We start from the raw sequence: 18765 nt of genomic DNA on the forward strand, positions 1-18765 counted from the left end.
AACCCTAGCCGTCTGACCATCTCACCCCGTGAAACCCACCGGAATCCATGGCTTCCCAGGCTGTGAGAGCCCTATACTCACCTCCTATTTCTCATATGTGCTTTATACCTAAAGATCCGAGTCCTGACTTCGAAGGTTTTCACCCAGACCTCTATCGATTCAAGGTTCTCTGGTCATCTCCGGCTTTGCTCCGGCGTACTATAGTTGTTTGAGTCTGATTCCGACCTCTCCGACTCAGATCGATGACCTCTCAAAGCCTTTCTCATTTCTAGGGTCTTTCTGAAACCCTAACTCTCCGAGGTTTTCTCTGATTTCTTTAGATCTGTGGGGTATCTGTGCTCTCTTTGAGTTTTCAAACGATTTCCCTAAATTTTCTTTCGAAAATTACTTTTTTTTTAAAGAAAAAAAAAATCTTTCTTTCCAATCTAGGGTTTTCTGGAAAAATGTTTAAGTGTTTCTCTGACTCTCTTTCCCCTTCCTTTTATGTATTTGCCTATATTCTGCTCCTGTGTTTTATCTACCACGTTCTTGTATGTGTTCTGTTCTTGTATGCTCTTTTACTTAGTTTTTATACTCCGTTCTTGTATGTTCTTTTTTTACTGTGATTTATATGCTCCATGCTTGTATGTTCTTCTACCATGTTTTCCATACTATGTTCTCGTATTTTCTTCTACTATGTTCTGCTATGTTTTGCCTACTACATTCTTTCTACTATGTTCTTACGGTTTTGCTATTTTTTCTTCTACTGAACCTTGTTTGAATTTCTCCTGAAAGATCCTCTTAAGCATGCTTCTTCTACTGTTCTTATCAGTATTTGCCATTATGTTCTTTGAATCCTTCTACTGTGATTGCATGTTACTTTGCTATCATGTTTTCTCATGACTTATGTTGCTGAAGAAGCCTGTTTTTTTCTGAAACTTCTAAACATGATTTCGATTCAATTGCCTTCCCTCTCATCTTTGCTTTATGGTTTGCTCGAACTAGGGTTTTATTTCGAAACCCCTAATTCTTTCAGATTGATTTCAAGTCTGTTTGGACTTCTTTGTTTTCATATGACTCTGACCTTTTGCTAAACTCTTCTATACTGGATTTTCTACTGATTTGACAATGACACTACAGTCTTCTTTCATGCTTAACGTGTTTGTATTCTCCTTATATATGATGAACTTCCCTCTAAAGCAGTTTTTAAATATGTAATTAGTCCATACTCCCCTCTGAATATAGGTCTAATTGATTTTCTTTCCATGTTTGCTAACTTCCTTTAACTTAAAAACCTTTCCCATCTTTTGACTCGGTTCATTCATAACAAATCTCTGACCTCTGATTTCTTTGCTATTAATTGATTCTCTTTCCTTAATTGAACAGCCGTGTATTTCAAAATTCTGTTTTTAAATAAAACTCTTATGTATTCACCCCTAATTGCCTACTTTGCACAAAGTGTTTGATTAATTTCTTTCCTTAATTGGTTTATACCCGTTTGAATCTGAATCCCTTAATTAAAGGGAGTCTTGTGTAATTGATTGACAATCAGTTCTTCAATTATTTTCTTACCTTATTTCCTCATGACTTTTACACTATAAATACACGACTCTTTAACACACAGCACACACAATTAACAATCCTCCACTACTACTTTACAATCTCTTCTGAACTCTTACTAGCACTCTCTTCTTGTCTATTCTATGGCTTTCACAAGACTACTGCACTTCCTCTTTGTTTGTTTCCTTTTATACTGGTATGTTCTAATTTAAGTTTCAGCATCATCACAATGTGTTTATTTACAGCTTTTTGTATCCCTGCCTACTTTACTACTTCTGCAAAATTAACTATTTGAACTAGCATGTTAAACTTTTTCTGTTTGTTTCTGCTATGAACCCGTGCTCCCTATCCCCTTATGTGCTATGAGTTGCAGTTTAAAACATGGCAATATGCAAGTTATTGTCTATGGTTTGAACTTGATCCCTTAAAGGATCCTAACTTCTAAACAATGTATTCTAATAGGCTTACGGGGTAGGCCAACATTCCTCATTGCTGAGTATGCCCCACCAGCCTGCCTTTGCTTTTCCTTTACTATCTCCCCATTCCCTATACCCCTATGTGCATCAATGTGAACTGTTTCCCTTTCCCTTTTCCCCTTTCGGAATCCTGCACTTGCACTCTCTCTCTTAGTTCCTAAGTTCTGCCCCCCTCTTGTGAGCCTTGCCTTGGGACCTTGAGTTCCCTCTAAACTTGGATACTTGAGGGCTGGCCCTTCCACACTGCACTATGCTCTCTAGGAGGGATGTCCAGCCAGAGCTAGAGCCAGCTTCGGAAGCGCCTAGCGAGTTTGCCCCGCTCTCGTGTCCTAGTCTGGTAATGTATTTGGGGTGTAAGCACTGCCCGGAATCCATGTGAGGCTCTTAGGGAGCCCGGACACACCCCAAATGAGAGAAAGCTTTGAAATCTAATCTTTGGAGTTGGTTTACTTTATACTTCAGACAGGAAGTCTGAATCGGGCTCTCCTTGGTTGTAATTTTTTAATTTATGATGTATTTTTCTTTATTTTACTTTTCTGGGTTGTAATAACTTTGTAATAAAACTTTCGGGGTTGGCTAGTGAAAAAGGGAAGGGTAACTATGTATGCAAAGGGTAGATAACCTGCCTATAGGAGTTTCTGATTTTCTGCACTTCCATACGTAGATAACCTGCCTATAAGATCTCTAATTTCAGCATTCTCATATAGATACCATGTCTACAGGAATTTCTGCATTCTTTCACATAGATACCATGTCTATAGGAATTTCTGCATTCTTTCACATAGATACCATGCCTATAAGAATCCTGCATTCTTTCATGTAGATAACATGCCTATAGGATTTTCTAATTTCGGCGTTCTCATACATAGATAACATGTCTATAGGATTTCTGCACTCTCATGTATAGATACCATGTCGATAGGATGCATATGCATGTAGAGAATATGCCTATAGGTCCTTTCTGATTATTGCATATCCACTTCTCACTAGGCAAACGTGTTTATAGGTCTTAATAACCAAACGCAATCAGATGTCATGTTCATACAAAACCCAGCATTTAGATGTCATGCCTATAGGGTTTCTACATTTTTACTATGTCTATAAAATGTGTTCTAAAGTCAACAAACGCATAGAAAGTGTGACGACCCAAAGGGGTCATCACTTGTTTTCTTACCCATTCTGTACTTCTGAGGCCTTGAAAACCTCATCTAGGGTTGCCGCGATTTGCGTGCGCAGTCCGGGCGTGTAGCCGGAAAGCTTAAATATGAATTCTGTGAGAAAAATACTAAATTTTGATATTAAATTTAACAACTTTGACTTCGGTCGACATTTTGGGTAAACGGTTCCGGACCTCTGATTTGACGGTCCCGGAAGGTCTGTAGGAAAATATAGGACTTGGGCGTAAGCCCGGAATCGAATTCCGAGGTCCAAGTCCGAGAAATAAATTTTGTGTGAAATTATTTTCTGGAAGTAATTAAGGAAATTGGAAATGAAATTTGATTAGAAGGCTATGGTATCGGGCCCGTATTTTGGTTCTGGCGCCCGGTACAAGTCTTAAATATGGTTTCAGCGCTTTCTGTAAAGTTTGGTTGAAAACGGACGTCATTTGACGTGTTTTGGACTTAAAATGGAAATTTGATATTTTACGAAGAAATTGGAAGAAATCATGAGTTTTAAGGCTTGATTCGATGTTTATGATGTTAATTTGGCGATTTGATCGCGCGAGTGAGTTCGTAGGATGTTTTTTAGGTTGTGTGCATGTTTGGTTTGGAGCCCCGAGGGCTCGGGTGAGTTTTGGATAGGTGCCGGAGTGCTTTTTCAACCTTGGAAAAATTGCAGCTATAACTGACGAAGCCTGGCTCGCAAATGCGAGCTCGTAATTGCGAAGGTCAGCTCGCAAATGCGAGAATGTGCCAGGCCTGAAGCTATCGCAAATGCAATATTTAATCTGGCAAATGCGAAGGGTGAGGTTTCGCAAATGCGACCTTATGGTTCGCAAATGCGAACCTCCCATTTTCCCTCAGAGTTCGCAAAAGCGAACAAAGGTTCGCAAATCCCAGGCTTGCTCGAGGTTCGCAAGAGCGAACCCCAGTTCGCAATTGCGACATCAGAGACTCAGCAAATTCATACTTAGTCGAATTTCCACCATTTTTCACCATTCTTTCAAGACCCAAACCCCATAAGCAATTTTTCAAGGACAAAACTTCTTCCAAATCATTTGTATGCCGATTTTTACTTAATTCTTTCAATAACTTACATCATTTAACATGTTTTCCACTTAAAATCAATGAATTTCATGGGTGAAATTGGGGGCTTGGGGTAGAACCTAGGTTTTTCTAAAATTGGGAATTTGGACCTCAATTTGAGGTCCGATTTCAAAGCAAATCATATATTTGGGTTCGTGGGGGAATGGGTAACCGGATTTTGGTTCGAACCTCGGGTTTTGACCACGTTGGCCTGAGGGGCGTTTTGGTCATTCTACCTAAATTCGCGTCTTAGCTTTGAATTAAATAGTAGAATCAGTTGCTTGAGATGTTAATTACAATGTGTGATTTAGTTGAATAGATTTGGGCCATTTGGAGTCGAGTACTCGTGGCAAGAACGTGGTTGCTAGTTGATTTTAGCCGGTTCGAGGTAAGTATCTTGCCTTACCTTGTGTGGGAGACTTCCCCTTAGGATTTGAGTCTTCTTTGTTGATTGTATTCCTTGTACGCGAGGTGACGAGTGCGTGCTCGGATTTATTTGTGGAAAATTTTCCCCTTTTAGATTCTTAGATCCTTGTAATCACCGATATGAAGTTGTTCTTGATACGTTTGGATTCCCTGTTATTAGTTTCACCTCTACATGACTTACTTGGAATTTATCTGCCCTTTTTGGTTATTCTTGTTGCCTAAATTGGCTTTTACTTGTTTAACTGCAGACATTTACCCTTTTATAGTCACATTATCATTCCTAACTGCTCGTCTTTATCTGGAAAGCATTATTTCTATCTCTCGTGTAATTAATTGGTCTTAATTGGAAAGAATCTAGCTATCCTATGTTTAGTCGATATTTCCTTAATTGTAATTATTTGATTCATGTTAACTTCCTTGTTGTTGAACTGAGTATTATGGAATCGTTGTGTCGTATTATTTCTCCCTTGTTGAGTTGTTCTTATTGCGCTTAGTATCTCTCTGTTACGGTTACTCCTTATGAGTTAGTTGTACCGTCTTTTTGTGAACGAAAATACCTGAGTTGATTCTCTTGATGTGTTCCTGTATATATTGTCATTTGTTGTGTGGTACTTGAGACTGTGATGCACGAGGTTTCTGTCTTGCTGTCGTTGATACTATGATGCACGAGGTTTCTGCCGTGCGGCTGTTGGTACTGTGATACACGAGGTCTTTGACGTGCTATTGTTGCTATTGATGTTTTGCACATGCGGCGTAATAAGGCAGGATATGTTATATGCTTATATGTGGGTTGCGCATGTGGCGGAATAAGGTGGGAACATTGTGATGCACGTGTGGCGAAATAAGGCGGTGCCTATTATATTATTAATTGCACGCGTGGCGAAATAAGGTGGGCTATGTCAGGGGTTGATTGTAAGAATTGTGACGGCCTGTGGAGGCATGCCTATCTGTTTAATATTGTGATTGTGGGTTGCTTACCTGTATGAGCTTATTGGCTTGGAAGCTGTGAGGAAACATCGTACGTGCGGTCCGTTCTCCTTTTCATGTTTATTAGTTGGTAGAATTCTTGTTAGAAACACTTGCACAATCATACAAGAAGTTGAACACCCCCAATAGAGGTGAATTCCTTCCGATTTTGCTAAGGGTGGAGATATGCCCTCGTTTATCCATTATATATGTGAGAGTGGCCCTAGTTAGCCAATTAGTTGTCAACATGACAATGAGATTGATGGGGCACGGGATGCCAATTGTTAGATTTCAGATGCTGGGTCTTTGTGAGTTGTGGTTTGTCCGAGACTTGGTAAAAATTGTGGAAAGAATTGGATAAGACCTTATGTGAACATCATTGTAGGATATGAGTTGTTACTTGTTGTCCTTTTCCCTTAGTGTGAATTGTAGCATTCTTGGTCATTCATGCAGTCTTTACATATTTATATATTGTTTCTATTATTCCTATGATTATACTGTTTATTTGACCGGTAGGTGTCTTGACTGTTCCTCGTCACTACTCCACCGAGGTTAGTCTTGATACTTACTGGGCACCGCCGTGGTGTGCTCATGCTACTCTTCTGCACATTTTTGTTGTGCAGATACAGGTACTCCCACTCAGTTCTGTTAGCCTTGGAAGGAGGTGTACCGGTAGAGACTTCGAGGTATATCTGCTACGTCCGCAGACCGAGGAGTCCCTTTCCAGCTTTCTGTAATAATTATAGCTCCTTCAGTATTTTCTCCTTGTATAGACATTCTTGAGTCAGAGCCTCTTATGTATCGCTTAGCTTGTGATTTGTGAGTTTCCGGGTTTTGGGAATTTTGTTAGCTTCGAGAACTGTTGTGGTATGTGCTGAGCGGCACCTTAGACACCGTTTTATTTTACTAGTTTAGTTTTATTTACTTTTTTCCGCAATTATGGTTTATCTTCCGCATTCTTAGGCTTATCTAGTCATAGGGACTAGGTGCCATCACGACATATTCACGGAGGGCGAACTGAGGTCGTGACAAGTTGGTATCAGAGCTCTAGGTTCATAGGAGTCACAGATCACAAGCCGGTTTATTAGAGTCTCGTGGATCGGTACGGAGACGTCTGTACTTATCTGTGAGAGGCTATGTAAACGTTAGGAAAATTCTACTTCATTTGATTTCCCTATCGTGCGAGATTTTGACATTCACAATCCTAAACCTCTGTCTTCCACTGCCTCACAGATGGTGAGGACACGTAGTACCCGAGGCGATCAGGCACCCGCGCTCCCTGCTGCAGCCGTCGGAGGTCGGGGCCGGGGTAGAGTTCGAGGACGCGCACGTGGTGCACCGAGAGCACCTGCGCAAGCTGCCGCCGAGGTACCACCAGCAGATCCAGCCGGAGTCCAGGCACCTGACACGCCTACAGCTACTACTACTCCAGCCCTTCAGGAGACTTTGGCACAGTTCATGAGTATGTACACCACTTTGGCTCAGGCAGGATTGCTTCCCCTTGCTGCAGCCACATCCTAGGCCGGGGGAGGAGCACAGGCTCCCGCCGCCCGCACTCCTGAGCAGCGAGCGCATGTTAAGCAGGTCCCTGAGATTATTCCTGCGCCGCCTGCAGCACCAGTTCAGCCCGAGGGCATGGCAGCGGCTTCCGAGCAGGAGCAGATGAGACTAGAGAGGTTCAAGAAGTATGATCCTCCGGTGTTCAGTGGATTAGCATCAGACGATGCCTTGGGGTTTCCTGATGAGTGTTACCGCATTCTCCGTACTATGGGTATCTCTGGATCGAGCGGGGTTTCCTTCACTACTTTCCAGCTACGAGGAGCCGGCTATGAGTGGTGGCGCACCTATGCGTTAGACAGCCCAGACGAGGTTGCTTCACTGACTTGGACCTAGTTTTCAGACATGTTCCTGAGAGAGTTTGTTCCTCAGAGCCTCAGGGATGCATGGTGCACGGAGTTTGAGCATTTGCGCCAGGGTGTTATGACCGTCTCGGAGTATGATGTCCGTTACACCAGTTTGGCTAGACATGCCCCAGCCTTGGTTTCTACTGTTTGCGAGAAGGTTCGCCGGTTCATTGAGGGGCTTATTCCCAGCATCCGATCCAGTATGGCTCGTCAGTTGGAGATGGATGTTCCATATCAGCAGGTGGTGAACATTGCTAGGAGGATAGAGGGTATGCATGCTAGAGAGAGAGAGGGAAGGCAGGGTCATGAGAGAGAGAGAGAGCAGGCGAGATAAGGAGAGAGAGTTTGAGGAGGCGAGGAGGCCTCGTAGACCGGTGAGGTATACTGGTCCTTATTTTAGAGGCAGGGTGCGTCATGGTAGAGGTTTTGCGGGTCAGCCATCATAGTTCGCGCTTCAGGCTTTGCATGGTGACTCAGGTGTTCATGGGTCTCGGAGTACCCGTATCGCATAGTTCCCACCGCCTCGTCAGTAGAGAGGGTGCTTTGAGTGTGGAGATACTAGCCACATGGTGAGAGATTGTCCTAGACTTCGGACCGGTGTGTCCCAGCGAGGTATTCAGGCAGGTAGAGGGCGCCCAAGAGGGGGAGGCCCGGCTCGTTGACGTGTTTCATATAGTAGGCTTGAGGCCGGTGCGCCAGTTGAATGTCATTCAGGTACGGATTCGGTTTGGTATAGAGGGGCACTATCTGTAGTTCATCACAATTCTGCTTATCGGGGTGAGTTCCCTTATTTGTTGTTCCATTTATGAGTGCGTTTCATGATTTGTACTATGTTTACGTGATTATTCTGTTGGGAGGTTCTATGAGTGATAACCGTGTCTATCGTCCGTTTCTAGCTGTTGTCGAGAGTTATGAGGCTAGTAGTAAATTCATGTTGTCCGTTTCGGTAGGTTTGATGTGATCTCTGAGTATTCTTGGTTACGAGCTATGATTTCTATGCTCCACCGGTGTGGGAGCCAGCCTGTGTTGTAATTTGTAGACGGAATTGATCTAGTGAGAGTCTCTAGATGGGTTGATGTGTGCCCTACTTGTGATTCAGTGATGAGGGCGGGACCCTCGTGATTTCAGGTGATTTGATATGTTGAGACCGGGCTGTGTACTGCGGTGAGAGTTATATCAGTATAAGATCCTTGTGAGTCTTTTATATGCTTTCATTCTTTCTTGTTAGATGTTTTTGTTGATTTGTGTTTTAGAAGAAACTGTGCTAGTTTGATTTGTTTATTAGTTCCCTTATGTATTTCCTTTATCATATTCAGTCATTTCCGTTCTATGCTTCTTGAGTTTTAGCTTGTGGGGTGTGTACCTGTTGGTGTTGGCTGAGATTTGGTTATTCGGATGTTATGTTATGCAGTTTTCATGGTTATTGTATCATCGCCAGTGTTGTGGAGTTTTGAACAGAGTTCCTATTGGATATGAGGCTTATGGCCGGCACGGATTTGATCTCAGGCAAGTATTGCTATCAGAAAATGTTATTGTGGGCCTATGTGTGATGTGTCATGTTGTGTGGTTATACCTTGTGTGTGTTGGCTTGTATTGAAGTAGCTGGTTGGGACTGATACCGGATATGGATTTAGGATCGGGCCTTTTGGAAACGGATGGAAGGTGAGAATTCTGGCTTGAAGGCCTATTGGTATTGCTAGAAAGGTTAAATTTCAGTTGAGATGGTGTCGTCAGGCTTAAGTGGATTGGGGTGACGTGGGATCACCCGCGGGTGTATGTTGGAAGTGCGCACTCAGTGGCTTGAGGACTTCGAGGCAAATCTTAGCACGTTCGAGGACGAAAGTATGTTTAAGTGGGAGAGAATGTAATGACCCGATCGGTCGTTTTGAGCTCTAGCGCATTGTTCAACAGTCTGAGGCCATGAATAGCTTCATTTCAGGTATTATGACTTGTACGCGTGGTCGGAATTAAGTTTCGCGAAGTTCAGAGTTGATTTGGAAAGTAGCATTTTGAAGGAAATTTCATAAGTTTTGGTTGAAGTGCATTTTCAGTGATATCAATGTCCGTTTGGGATTCCGAGTCTGATATGCGGAGTCGTTATCCTCACCTTTTTCCCGACTCCGGTACTTCTTTCTTTTGTCCGTTCGAGGACGAACGGTTGTTTTAGTGGTGGAAGATGTGATGACCCAAAGGGGTCATCACTTGTTTTCTTACCCATTCTGTACTTCTGAGGCCTTGAAAACCTCATCTAGGGGTGCCTCGATTTGTGTGCGCAGTCCGGGCGCGTAGCCGGAAAGCTTAAATATGAATTCTGTGAGAAAAATGCTAAATTTTGATATTAAATTGAATAAATTTGACTTCGGTCAACATTTTGGGTAAACCGACCCGGACCTGTGATTTGACGGTCCCGGAGGGTCCGTAGGAAAATATGGGACTTGGGCGTATGCCCGGAATCGATTCCGAGGTCCCAAGTCCGAGAAATGATTTTTTGTGTGAAATTGTTTTCTAGAAGTAATTAAGGAAATTGAAAATGAAATTTGATTAGAAGACTATGGTATCGGGCTCGTATTTTGGTTCCGCGCCCGGTACAAGTCTTAAATATGGATTAAGCGCTTTATGTAAAGTTTGGTTGAAAACGGACGTCATTTGACGTGTTTTGGACATAAAATGGAAATTTGATATTTTACGAAGAAATTGGAAGAAATTATGAGTTTTGAGGCTTGATTTGATGTTTATGATGTTAATTTAGCGATTTGATCGCGCGAGTGAGTCCGTAGGATATTTTTGAGGTTGTGTGCATGTTTCGTTTGGAGCCCCGAGGGCTCGGGTGAGTTTTGGATAGGTGTCGGAGTGCTTTTTCAACATTGGAAAAATTGCAGCTATAACTGACCTGCTGGCTCGCAAATGCGAGCTCGCAATTGCGAAGGTCAGCTCGCAAATGCGAGAATGTGCCAGTCCTGAAGCTATCGCAAATGCGATATTTAATCTCGCAAATGCGAAGGGTGAGGTTTCGCAAATGCGACCTTATGGTTCGCAAATGCGAACCTCCCATTTCCCTCAGAGTTCGCAAAAGCGAACAATGGTTCGCAAATCCCAGGCTTGGTCGAGGTTCGCAATTTCGAACCCCAGTTCGCAATTGTGACATTAGAGACTCAGCAAATTCATACTTAGTCGAATTTCCACCATTTTTCACCATTCTTTCAAGACCCAAACCCCATAGGCGATTTTTCAAGGACAAAACTTCTTCGAAATCATTTGTAAGTCAATTTTTACTTAATTCTTTCAATCACTTACATCATTTAACATGTTTTCCACTTAAAATCAATGAATTTCATGGGTGAAATTGGGGGTTTAGGGTAGAACCCAGGTTTTTTCTAAAATTGGGGATTTGGACCTCAATTTGAGGTCCGATTTCAAAACAAATCATATATTTGGGTTCGTGGGGGAATGGGTAACCGGATTTTGGTTCGAACCTCGGGTTTTGACCACGTTGGCCTGAGGGGCGTTTTGTTCATTCTACCTAAATTCGAGTCTTAGCATTGAATTAAATAGTAGAATCAGTTGCTTGAGATGTTAATTACAATGTGTGACTTAATTGAATAGATTTGGGCCATTTGGAGTCGAGTACTCGTGGCATGAACGTGGTTGCTAGTTGATTTTAGCCAGTTCGAGGTAAGTATCTTGCCTAACCTTGTGTGGGAGACTTCCTCTTAGGATTTGAGTCTTCTTTGTTGATTGTATTCCTTGTACGTGAGGTGACGAGTGCGTGCTCGGATTTATTTGTGGAAAAATTGCCCTTTATAGATTCTTAGATCCTTGTAATCAACGAATACGAAGTTGTTCTTGATACGTTTGAATTCCCTGTTATTAGTTTCACCTCTACATGACTTACTTGGAATTTATCTGCCTTTTTTGGTTATTCTTGTTGCCTAAATTGGCTTTTACTTGTTTAACTGCAGATATTTACCCTTCTATAGTCACATTATCATTCCTAACTGCTTGTCTTTATCTGGAAAGCATTATTTCTATCTCTCGTGTAATTAATTGGTCTTAATTGGAAAGAAGCTAGCTATCCTACGTTTAGTAGATATTTCCTTAGTTGTAATTATTTGATTCATGTTAACTTCCTTGTTGTTGAACTGAGTATTATGGAATCGTTGTGTCGTATTATTTCTCCCTTGCTGAGTTGTTCTTATTGCGCTTAGTATCTCTTTGTTACGGTTACTCCTTATGAGTTAGTTGTACCGTCTTTTGGTGAACGGAAGTACCTGAGTTGGTTCTCTTGCTTTGTTCCTGTATATAATGTCATTTGTTGTGTGGTACTTGAGACTGTGATGCACGAGGTTTCTGTCGTGCTGTTGTTGATACTATGATGCACGAGGTTTCTGTCGTGCGGCTGTTGGTACTGTGATGCACGAGGTCTTTGTCGTGCTATTGTTGCTATTGATGTTTTGCACATGCGGCGTAATAAGGCAGGATATGTTATATGCTTATATGTGGGTTACGCATGTGGCGGAATAAGGTGGGAACATTGTGATGCACGTGTGGCGAAATAAGGCAGTGCCTATTATATTATTCATTGCACGCGTGGCGAAATAAGGTGGGCTATGTCAGGGGTTGATTGTAAAGAATTGTGACGGCTTGTAGAGGCATTCCTAACTTTTTAATATTGTGATTGTGGGTTCCTTACCTGTATGAGCTTATTCGCTTGGAAGTTGTGAGGAAACATCGTACGTGCGGTCCGTTTTCCTTTTCATGTTTACTTGTTGGTAGAATTCTTGTTAGAAACACTTGCACAAGCATACACGAAGTTGAACACCCCCATTAAAGGTGAATTCCTTCCGATTTTGCTAAGGGTGGAGATACGCCCTCGTTTATCCATTATATATGTGTGAGTGGCCCTAGTTAGCCAGTTAGTTGTCAACATGACCATGAGATTGATGGGGCACAGGATGCCAATTGTTAGATTTCAGATGTTGGGTCTTTGTGAGTTGTGGTTTGTCCGAGACTTGGTAAAAATCGTGGAAAGAATTGGATAAGACCTTATGTGAACATCATTGTAGGATATGAGTTGTTACTTGTTGTCCTTTTCCCTTAGTGTGAATTGTAGCATTCTTGGTCATTCATGCAGTCCTTACATATTTATATATTGTTTCCATTATTCCTATGATTATACTGTTTATTTGACCGGTAGGTGTCTTGACTGTTCCTCGTCACTACTCCATCGAGGTTAGTCTTGATACTTACTGGGCACCGCCGTGGTGTGCTCGTGCTACTCTTCTGCACATTTTTGTTGTGCAGATACAGGTACTCCCACTCAGTTCTGTCAGCCTTGGAAGGAGGCGTACCGGTAGAGACTTCGAGGTATATCTTCTACGTACGTAGACCAAGGAGTCCCTTTCCAGCTTTCTGTAATAAGTATAGCTCCTTCAGTATTTTCTCCTTGTATAGACATTCTTGAGTCAGAGCCTCTTATGTATCCCTTAGCTCGTGATTTGTGAGTTTCCGGGTTTTGGGAATTTTGTTAGCTTCGAGAACTGTTGTGGTATGTGCCGAGTGGCACCTTAGACACCGTTTTATTTTACTAGTTTAGTTTTATTTACTTTCTTCCGCAATTATGGTTTATCTTCCGCATTGTTAGGCTTACGTAGTCGTAGGGACTAGGTGCCGTCACGACATGTTCACGGAGGGCGAACTGGGGTCGTGACAGAAAGCATGCCTATAGGAGGTTTAACTGAATCTGAATCACCTCACTCGTTTATAAGTCTAAAACTAGCAGTAATAATGTATTACCAATGGCAAAACTTGTACACTTCTAAAACTCGTTTTTAACTAGCAACCTTTCTTAAATCAGTACGTATTCAGTTCATATTCTTGTTTCAGAAATCTGTAGATATCATGCCCATAGGCTTTCGTCTATCACTTAGGCAAACTGTAGGATAAATTTTATAAACTGAATCAGATCTTATTAGCTACAACCAACAGGTAGGCCTGCTTCGGGCTTCTTATCTTAACTATGTAATAAATCAGTCTGCCTCAAATCTTTAAGTTTTAATTAGACGTTAAACAGTACGTGCAAGACATGTTAAACTATGTGCTTTCTTTGGTTTAAAGGAGGTCTGTCTGAGCCTTTTATTTGTTTATATGCTTCCCCAAACTTGCTATATGTGTTTTGTTTGTTGCCTTAGTATTTTTACCTTTTGAAACCATAAATAAGCCAAACATCCCCTCCCTTTAGGATTAGAAGTCCCAAGTACCTCCGGGACTGATAGGACTGGGGCGAGTAATAGCATGCAATAAGTAAACGAGATCATTCCGCGCTTTAATACCTTAACGGGGTGGGAAAGGGTAGATATGGATATGATGACCACGCGATAACATCACGCGTATGAATGATTACCGGATGTTGTGTGGGGTGATCCATATTATTAATAAACCTAGGACCCCCTTCCCTTTGTTTCTTTGTTTCTTTTAAATCCTTTAAACGTTTCTTCTAAATCAACTCTCTTTAATGCTTTCCGACTTTGTTTATTTCTAACCTTTATGTGAAATCCCCTCTTATTTGAATTCCTACTTGCCTATGTGTTATTTGTACTTAAGTCACAACAATAGTTTGGCCGGGAACCACACTAGTGGATCCTAGGGGGTGCCTATCACCTTCCCCTTGGGATAATTTCAAGCCCTTACCCAATCTCTGGTTACTTGACTCAAACTCTTCTTAGTGTCCTAATGCACTTAAATCATTAGGTAGCGACTCTTCAATTCAATCCAAAACCCAATTCCCGAAAGGGAACGAGTTGTCTTCCCAAATGTCATAAACCCGATTTCTACGGAGAAAAAAGGGGGCGCGACAGCATGGCGACTCTGCTGGGGATATTCTTTTAGGCTTTTACCATTTCAAGCTATTACTGTGACTTTACATTTCTTATATGTCTTTATTTGTTTAATCCCTTTAAGCATTTAATTCCTTCTTCTATTACAAAACTAACTTGTCTTCTGTTTCTTTCTTCTTTTACTGCCTTCCTTTACTGCATTCCTTTATTACTATTTTAAATTATTGTAATCATTATTTTATGAACGTGCAAATACGTGACAACTTGTTTTAATTACTGCAACTGCATGTTTTCAACATCATATTCCACTCGTGCCAAACAAAATACCATAGCAACGCTTATAATGAGTGGTTGCGCCCTTCTGATATTATCACCCCCTAAATCCGGCAAAGGCATATTTGCGGTAAAACCAGTCGATCAACGGTGTAGTCGAAAGGCGCGACGCGGTCCCCAAAATTAAGGCGCGCTTTATATTTCAGCACTACGTGGTTAAATATTGCAATATTTTTCTAATGATCCTCACTGACTTGTTACCTTTTTATTTTTACTTTTGTTTATTCCCCTCCCCAAAGGTTAGTTCGTGAACTCTGGCAACATCATCATATTTTACGAGATCCAGGGGCCCTCCAGCTACTCCTCCTCCCAGTCCTGTCAGACACAAAAACAAAGGAAAAATGGAAGATTCGAACATCTCAGCTGAACGGGTAGAGGTCACTCATGGTGCTCTGGTCCCAAAGGAGAATGGATCCCAACTAGAACAAAAGCTGTTGAAGTTTCAGGAAGAATTTGATCAAGTCCGGAATCTGGCAAATCTGTCATTTTCCCTCACCACTCCAGAGGTTACTTTCCCAAACACTCAGAATCATGTACCTCCGCGAAACATCCCAAAGCAACAAAATCATCCCATTCCTCACCACCACTGCAATACTTGCCATACCTCAAATAACACCCCACTGCTCATCCCAGAACTCCAGAACTCCACAAACGACCACTGCCACACCCAACATAATACCCCCATCTACGTGGAGACTATGCCACACTCCACCCAGCCCATCTCAAGCACACCCAAGTCCGATGATAAGGACTTTCTCATCAGGAATCTTGCCGAAGAGCTTAAAAAGTTGACTAGCACGATTCAAGGCATTGAAGGTAGTAAGGGAATTGAGGGGCTAAACTATGAAGATCTTTGCATACAGCCCGATGTCGAACTGGCCGAGGGGTACAAACCTCCCAACTTCAAGATGTTTGATGGTACAGGGGATCCAAGGGTTCACTTGAGAACATACTGTGACAAGCTGGTCGGAGTAGGAAGAGATGAGAAAATCCGCATGAAGCTTTTTATGAGGAGCCTGAAAGGAGTCCGATGACTAGTAAGGGAGACGCTTTATCTTGGTACATTAGCCAAGATCCGAAGAAGTGGTCAAGCTGGGTAAGCATGGCGTCTGATTTTATGGACAGATTCAGGTTCAACCCAGAGAATGCACCAGATGTGTTCTATATTCAAAACTTGAAGAAGAAACCCACAGAGACCTTCCGTGAGTATGCTACTCGATGGAGATCAGAAGCTGCTAAGGTTAGGCCTGCTTTGGAAGAAGAGCAAATGAACAAATTCTTCATTCGGGCCCAAGACCCACAGTATTATGAGAGGTTGATGCTGATTGAGAATCATAAATTTTTTGATATCATCAAGCTAGGAGAAAGGATCGAGGAAGGCATCAAGACTGGTATGGTTACGAACTTTGAAGCATTGCAGGCTACCAATAAGGCTTTACAATCTGGTGGTACGTCTAAGAAAAGGGACGTAGGTGCTGTAATGGTTGCAGAGAGGACCAAATCCCCTATTAAATACCAAACCTACCCAATACCTCCAATCACATATCAGCCTACTCCAAATTACCAAGCACCCTCACCCTCTTACCAAACTCCACCACTCACTTATCAATCACCTCCCGCATATCAGCCCACTTCACCCAAATACTCCCAACCAGCAGATGTTTACCAAGCCTACAACACTCAACCATCCCACTATCAATCACCTCCCCCACGTCAAAACTTCCCTAGACCTCGGCAAAATTTTGATCGCAGACCTTCCAAACAGTATACTGCCATTGCTGAACCAATTGACCAGCTGTACGAAAGGCTCAAAACTGCTGGTTATGTCACCCCTATCCCTGCTATAACACCTGGAAACCCTTCTTAGTGGGTCAATCCAAATAAATCCTATGCATACCATTCCGGCATGAAAGGACATACCATTCATGAATGCCGCTCTTTGAAGGATAAGATCCAGACTTTGATTGATAACAAGATCATTGTAGCAAAGGAAACTGCTCCAAATGCCCGCAATAACCCTCTGCCAGACCATAAGGGCGAAGGTGTTCACATGTCTTCTTGTCTCTTGATTGACGTGAATCTTGAGAGATTGTAAATCCAAGGGAGTTGATCCTTGAAAGGAATCGTAGAGTGATTCTTTCCAAGAATAAGATATTGCTTCTGTTGATTTGCCTTGACTTGTGGTCTTGATTGGGCTTTTCCTTTGCTAAGCAGATGTTTCCGTTATTTGATAAATCAAATCAGATCCTTTGATTCCGGTTTTTAATTTTCTTCCTTTGATGGAGGAATCTTCAGTGCATAATTTTTTTCCTTTGATTCCGATTTATTATTTTCTTCCTTTAATTTTCGCAATCTTGGCTTCCTTTATTTAGGTCCTTCCTATAATATCCTCCATTAATCTGCTGCCAAATCCTTGATTGATTTTTTTTTTCGGATTTCCGCTACTCCTACCTTTTTCGTCTCTAATCTTCGATACTTCCTTTCCATTGCTTTAGAAGTGTTTCTGCACATAAAAGATGTGTTATATTGCATCATTAAAATAAACGTAGATGTAACACCTAACCCACTTCAAATTTCCTTGGGCTTTTAAGGAAATTCAGTGTAGAAATAGCGTGGGATAGCCACTTTTTAATATGGTATTTAGCTTTTATTCAGTATTTTTAATGTTGAGCAAAAATATCCACTACTCTATTAAAATTAATACGAAAAGATATTTTTACCCTTTCTTCATGAGTGCTGTGTAAATATTAAGGACATGGTGTCCTTAACATTTACGCTGCACACATGAAGTTAAGGACGCCATGTCCTTAACATTTACACTGCACATATGAAGTTAAGGACTTGACAGGACACTTTGTCCTTAATATTTACACAACATTCATGAAGTTAAGGACACTATGTCCTTAATATTTACACAACACTCATAAAGTTAAGGACATTATGTCCTTAACATTTACACTGCATATATGAAGTTAAGGTATGAGGTCCTAAAGTTTAACAACAAAAGGTGCAAATACAAGTTAACACTGAACACATGAAGTTAAGGACGCCATGTCCTTAATAATTACACAGCACCCATGTCTAGCACATGGGTATTTTCGTCCCGACGGATAAAAATTTATTAAGCACTGACTAAAGAGTAAATACATTTTAAATAGTGGCTAAAGAGTAAAGACATCTCTAATAAGTGGCTAACTGTGCACTTCGCTCAGATTGAGTTAGTTATTTCTCCCGGCCCAAACAGAAAGGCAGGAAACAAATTATATAAAGTAAAATTAGAAAGGGATTTTCACATTCCTATACACTATATGAAACTATATTACCCTCCCTACTCAAGTTTTACTATAATTACATTTTATATACCCAATTACCATTTATGTACATTTTAAGGGAATTAATGATATTAATTAGTGTCCTAAAATAACTCTACTGTATATTCCAACTCCCCCCACGTTTCTCTCTCCGTATCCCACCCCCCTCACCCACGTATCTTGCACTCACCCACGATTTTCTCTTCACAAATTCAGAAATCCGCCATTAACGCCTATTTCATCTCTTCTTCAAAAACCTAACGAAATTTTTACTCTTATTCAAAATTCCTACATCCATTAACGTCTCTGATTGGCTTGATTTTCAATGAAGAAGAAGATATCTACGTAAAGCAAAGGAATTCTCTCTACGTCTCTCTCTATCTCTCAATCCCTAAGTTCAGTAATGTAAAGCAAAGGAAAAGAGAGCAGCAATTCCACCATTGACAGCCATTAAAAAGCTTTGAAGCTTTGAATTCGAATTTGGATTTTCAAAAACCATTATTTTTTTGGATTGGGTGTTGTTGCAAACAATTGGGAATATGGTTTGGAGCTTATATCTCAATTTTGAGGGTGTTTTGTGAAGATTAGACTTGATTTTGGCTGAATTTGTTATTGAAACTCGAAGAAGAAGAAGAAGAAGAAGAAGAAGAAGATGTGATATACATTATATTTACGTAATTGAAGTAAAATTATTAAAAAATTGTATTCTGTTATATATATATATATATATA

The sequence above is a fragment of the Nicotiana attenuata genome, unplaced genomic scaffold (genome assembly GCF_001879085.1).
Source record: "Nicotiana attenuata strain UT unplaced genomic scaffold, NIATTr2, whole genome shotgun sequence".
Lineage (NCBI taxonomy): Eukaryota > Viridiplantae > Streptophyta > Magnoliopsida > Solanales > Solanaceae > Nicotiana > Nicotiana attenuata.